This window comes from Anoplophora glabripennis, unplaced genomic scaffold (assembly GCF_000390285.2).
Source record: "Anoplophora glabripennis isolate ALB-LARVAE unplaced genomic scaffold, Agla_2.0 scaffold374, whole genome shotgun sequence".
NCBI classification, from domain to species: Eukaryota; Metazoa; Arthropoda; class Insecta; order Coleoptera; family Cerambycidae; genus Anoplophora; species Anoplophora glabripennis.
Window position 1 is genome coordinate 289,300 of NW_019416499.1, and position 6,281 is coordinate 295,580.

Here is a 6,281-nt window from a genome sequence, read left to right on the forward strand (position 1 = left end):
GTGTTACACAGAGAAAAAATGAAAAATAATTTAGTGAAATTAAATTGCTTTTCTATGCCACCGACATATTTTTTTGATGTCAATGTGTTCAAAGCACCGAACATTACAATTTTTTTAAATTTAATATATTGATATGCTCTGTTACATATACAAGGTGTTAGTAAATAAGTGCGAAATATTTTAGGGGGTTGTTGCCGAAGTGATTTTGTGAAAAAAAGTTCATATAAACGTAGACCGAAATCTGCTTCGTTTCCGAGATACAGACCGTTAAAATTTTAATTTTTTTACTTTTATTAATTATTTCAGAGTTTTAATGATATTAACTCGAAATTTGAAAACGCTCTGGAGGGATAAATATGCATTTTTTGGGGTGATCCGAATACTTCTACTTGTACCAGTGGCGTTCGTGCGAAAATGCCACAACTTTTTTGATAAAAAAAATGTTACGTCACTGACTTTTCCCGTTTTGATATTTTTTTTGAAATCCGTCATCAATTCTGAATGAAACTGAACTCTTCAATTTTTTTCGTAGGATTCACCGTTTTTGAGGAAAAAAATAAAATATATTTTATTGTAGATTTTGTTAATCTTTTATTTAAAGGTGCAAGTAGAAATATTCGAATCACCCTTAAAAATGCACATTTATCCCTTCGAAGCTTTAAATAAATAAAAAATTAAAATTTAAAAACTGTATCTCGGAAACGAGGCATTTTTCGAACTACGTTAACATGAACTTTTTTCACAAAATAACTTCGGCAACCACCCCCTAAAATATTTCGCAATTATTTACAACACCCTGTAATCAATATGTAGATACGTTACTAATTGTAAGTAAAACTAATTTATGTTTTAAAACAATTACTTTTGCTTCTTAAAAAACTAACCTAATAAAAAATAGATATAAATACTAATCTAACTGATATGAAACACTTTTTTAAAATCGTTTCAAGTTTTTACAAATAATAATTGTGTTACTATTTTTTTTTTTTGAGAAAGGTATGTATATGTTAATCTCAGCGTTGATGACCTCTGACATTGACCTATAAAGAACTATACTACTGTCATTACGTCCAGTTGCTAGGGATGCATTTGTAAAGAAATACGGAATATTTTCGCTCATTTTCATATTCTGCCATTTTAGCAGAGAGTCGGTGCTAGATATATTAAACTAATTCAAAATAAATATAATAATAACAAAATTAAATCGTGAACAGTTTGAATTTAAGCAGAATCCGGCCCAGTTCAGAACGCTTACGAAGAGAGGCAACGGAGATTAGAGCCTCAGCTGTTGTGTTGAATTGACACCTGGTATATGAGGGGATGGTACACAAGTTGTCATTTTTATTCAGCTAAATGGGAATAGTCCAATACGTCGTCACTATTTCTTTCTGTTACATTTTTATTTTAGTTTTCGACTTTATCAATTTACGAGAAGGCGTTGTGTGGTATAAGTGTGTTCCTTATAAAGTTATTTATTTCAGTCTTTCAATTTTCAAGTTTTTGTGTGATATAAAAAAGCATGTATACAAATCAAGAAAGAGTTGATATGATTAGAACCTACTTTTTGTTTGGAAAAAACGATTCTGCTGCAAGAATTATCCCGACCGTCAAGTGCCGAATAAGAAAATGTTTCTAAGATCGATTCAACATTTAAGAGATTCATAAGCTGTAGAAATCAGGTGAGTAAATATATTGTTTACTTATTTTTGTGTCTTTCACTTATCATTACTGATTATTTGTTAAGTACTGTTTTATTTTATTTAAAAGAATTACATTTTCGATTGAGTAGGATGATAGGGCTTCTGGTCAACACCCACTTAATAAAAGTAACGCATCAGAGAGCAGTACCCCACGGCGGCGGGCGTGTGGTGTGAAAATTTACTTTTTAATAGACTTTCCTTTAAATTATGAGATTTGACAACGATGCATAGCCCAGTTCCCAATTGTGCATGCGCTGAGACTAACGCACGGCGTTGTTTGAGGTCCATCAGAGGGATATGAAAATTACTTAAAAAAGGTTAAACAAATTTAAGTTTTCACGAAGGAATTTGAAAAAAATGATCTATTGATACTTGTTTCTAAATGTCAAATAAATATGATATAAATATTTTTCTTATTTATTTGTTATTTCATCATCGTTTTACAAATTGGGAAAACATAAAATACGTCGAAGGATGTTACTTGTTACATGTGTTATTTGTATTTTTTTATATGTAATTTTAAACTTTTCGACTAGACAGTGTCTTCTAAATTTTTTTTGCTCCACTGATAGGATTGATTTTTCATCTCCTGCGGTGAAACAGAACAAAGACAGTTTTCCAGGCGTCATAGTTTTCTTTTCTCGCACATCTCACACAATACGGTTATTATATTCTTTTGAAAATGTAGATAATTGTTCATTATCATAATAATGACAACGTTTCGGAAACTGCTATGGAACTTTGGAAGTAATACTCAATTGAATAAAAAAGTAATTAAAACATGACAAAATAATTCCACACAACAAATGGAGATCATTTTGGAGATACAATATGAAGGTGGTTTCTATAAAATTAGTTGAAATAGAAATACATACAAAGAGACAGTGTTACATATGAAAAAAGATGTGTAAAAAATGGTATGTAATAATATTTCAAATAAATTACACTTGTATAACTGCAGATCTGCATAAAATACAGTCATTGCTGATAAGTAAAGCTCGGGGCTTTCGTCGGCTAGTCATAGGCGTGTTCGTCATAAACAAATAAATAAACAGATAATAAATAAATGAAAATAAATAAATTTTCGTACTTTATCAGCGAAAGGTTGTTTTTTACCACTTGGCGCGTTCGACATTATTAGAATATTGAAAGACGTATACGCGAAGCAAGCATTACAGGCTTCGTACGGTGCGCTGTAGCGAAAGGCCAACGCGACGGTATTGATCATCCGACCAAGTCCCGAACTCTACTATAAGGCAGGAAGGAGGCTATAGCAGTGTCAGTGACAAACAAATTTTTTTGTTTTCTTTAGTTTTTCGTTAAAATAAAGTAGATTTTTAATGTTTTTTATTATGAAGAAATATTGCAAGACTGATATCGTGTACTGAAGTAAGACAGTAAAACCAACAACGGAACCAATCAGAATGTACCTATTTATTAAATTTAAATTAAATTAAATGCGTTCTAATTGTCTTCCCCGCTCTTAGGCCGAATCCGAAACAATTTTTTTTACAAAAACTACGGAAATGGAAATAACAAATGGTTGGCCTATTATTTTGAAAATCAGATGTAAAGTATAGCAAATTAAATATTAACAGTGTGTGTAACATATCAAATTTTAGCGGGAATATTCTGCTGGACTTTTTTACGGCAAGTAAAGAATTTCATTTTCGTTTTATTTATCAAATTAAAATTTTTACCATAATTTAAGTTACTGTGTTTACTAACCTGTAACATAGAAATATTAACAAAAAACAGATTATTTTTATTTTAATTATTATACCGTTGATTTCCAAGAAACACAAAAAAAATACTATCAAAACTTATCAAGTTTTGTGTTTGATTGCTAATTAGCTCCACAATTACACTTCCAAAGGAATACGTCGATACATCTACTTTATGTTATATAGATTGTTATACGTAACTCGATTTGAGGCTTCTGACATATTATGTCAAACCAGTATATAGAATAGTAGTAGGTAATTAATTTTGATTATTACATGCCACGGAGTTCAGAAAATAACGTATTTGCCGAATATTTATTTTTATTATTACTGGCATGAGTAAAATAAGCAATAGCTTACTTTCATAAGCTAATTTCACAAAAAAAAATCGTGCTGGACCCCTCTACCTCAATGTTTCTGAGCCGTTGAATTTGACTGCGTCATCAAGTCATTATATTTTTTTCTAACCTTAAAAAATAAGTCGAAATAACAAAAAGTTCTGCTTATTTCTTCTATGTAGTTTATTTCGCTAGACTTTCAGTTATCGGAATATGGTGTTTCTCTAGCAATTTCTTTTATAAACACGAGTAGGTACAAATTTGACACCAGATCTAATTAATCAAAAATGAACACCTTCTAACCTCAAATAATCCAATTAACCGAACTATTTTGTGTATAAATTGGTCTAACCGAATCTCTTTTGTCCTTGAAGTGGTAATAGTAGCGCCATCTAGTTGTTGTAAGCAAAATTCAATAGCCGTAATAATACATGATCGTGCCAATTCGCATTTGAGTATCTCGAAACCGAAACATCTTTAGAGACAAAATTTACGCATATGGCCCGACATATTATACATACTACCGCTATGACTATTTTCTCTTTCCAGAACTAGGAACTTAGAACAATGGGAGTAGTTAAAAAGCGTTCCCGAGGCTTAGACCATCATATTCAAAAGACTGAACGAGATACCAAAATCGGATATCTTACCAATGTTTATTAGTCATTGTCAGAGCTGTATTGATTCAAAGGGAACTTATTTGGATAAATAAGGGCACTTGTAAAACTATTCCTTATAGTTTTTTTTCTTACAATTAGTTAGAACATAAGTTTGGTTTGATTCTAGACAAACAGTGTACCTGTTCCAAATAACACACATTCCTTTCATGGTCACCTACAACATAGTGCAAAAAATGTATCCATGGCATGTATCCATATTATGGATATGCATAGTAAATATAATTAACATCCATTGACATCCATTACTAATTACACTAATTTCATTGGGAAATTGATTTATTAAAGGATAATGACACCTTAAGAATAAGCATAATAAGGATGTCCATCAGAACTACAGAAAATTATGTTTTATGGATATTTAATTTATGGAAATCCATTTGGGCCTCAATGAAGCATTTAAATCTTAAAAATAAAAACTTACTATGTCCCTTTGAAGATGTAAATACAATTAATGAATTTTTCATAAATATTATACCAAATCTATCGGATAATTTAGATCCAAATATAAAAAATGTTCTAGATAAGTATAAAACAAGACACACCAATGTCGTTGAGTGTTTCGAATTCAGTCAAGTGGACAGTGTAAGGGTGAATACTATTATAAGTAAGCTGAAATCTAACGCTATAGGCGTAGACGGTCTGAATGTAAAAATGTTAGAGTTATTTTTTCCGCATATATCTGATTATTTTACTTTCGCAATTAACAAATGTTTGTCTTCTGGTGAATTTCCTGATATCTGGAAGGATGCTAATATACATCCTATACCTAAAACTTGCAGTTCATCGGATTTAGTTGACTTTAGACCTATCAGCATACTACCAACACTGTCTAAGGTTTTAGAAAAAATTATTTTTGAGCAATTTAATAATTTCCTTACAAATAATAAACTGGTACCTCCCCATCAATCTGGGTTTCGGGAGCATCACAGCACTGAAACAGCTCTTTTAGATGTTACTGACAACATATTTAGATCGAATGATAACAATTATAATACATGTTTAATTCTGCTCGACCTAAGTAAAGCATTTGATACCTTAGACCATGATTTACTTATCCAAAAACTTAAATACTTTGGCGCTGGTAATGTACCAACTTTATTTTTCAAAAATTACTTATGTGACAGGCGTCAACGGGTAGTATGCTCTGGTCAATACTCTGATTTCAAAACTATTCGCAAAGGAGTACCACAGGGAAGTATTTTAGGTCCTCTTTTATTCTCTATTTATACTGCGGATTTGGATACCTATTTAGAGAGTTGTCAGATACATCAATATGCGGATGACACGCAAATCTATCATTCATTTGCAAGTAATGAAATTAATAATGCGGTTGATAGAATTAATGCAGACTTAAAGTCAATGTCTAACTTTTGTATTGCTCATAAACTCATTCTCAATGAAGCAAAGACACAGTTACTTTTATTTGGTAAACAGAGACAAACAATTAGAGTGCATCCTGATTTTCAGATATTTTTAAATAGTAAAATAATAAAACCTCAAGGTGATTGTAAAAATCTGGGCGTATATCTAGACGATAACTTAAGGTTTCAGAGTCATGTCAACCATTTGGTTAAAAAGTCTTATGGGAAATTGAAGTTACTTTATATGCATAAAGACTCTCTTTGCAAAGAAATTAAATTAAAATTATGTGAAACCTTAGTTATGTCGTCATTAAGTTATTGTGTTACCGTTTACTGGCCTTGCTTATTACAATCTGACAAATATTCTCTGCAGAAAGTACAAAACAATTGTTTAAGGTATTCTTTTGGTTTGAAAAAATTCGACCATGTAACACCATGTTATCAAGAGTGTCAATGGCTCAAATTAAGCGAACAGTAT

At 31.0% G+C, this 6,281-nt stretch overlaps 2 protein-coding genes across 5 annotated transcripts in view; one reads left to right on the plus strand and one right to left on the minus strand.

Moving 5' to 3' along the window:
• Window positions 1-6,281, plus strand: part of LOC108908713 (orexin receptor type 1-like) — a gene marked incomplete at its 3' end in the record, with an annotated part of 283,301 nt that overhangs the window by 112,479 nt on the left and 164,541 nt on the right. The window lies entirely within an intron of this gene.
• LOC108908714 (extensin-like) overlaps window positions 1-6,281 on the minus strand; it is a 127,469-nt gene that overhangs the window by 72,063 nt on the left and 49,125 nt on the right. The gene's annotated exons all lie outside the window — the stretch shown is intronic.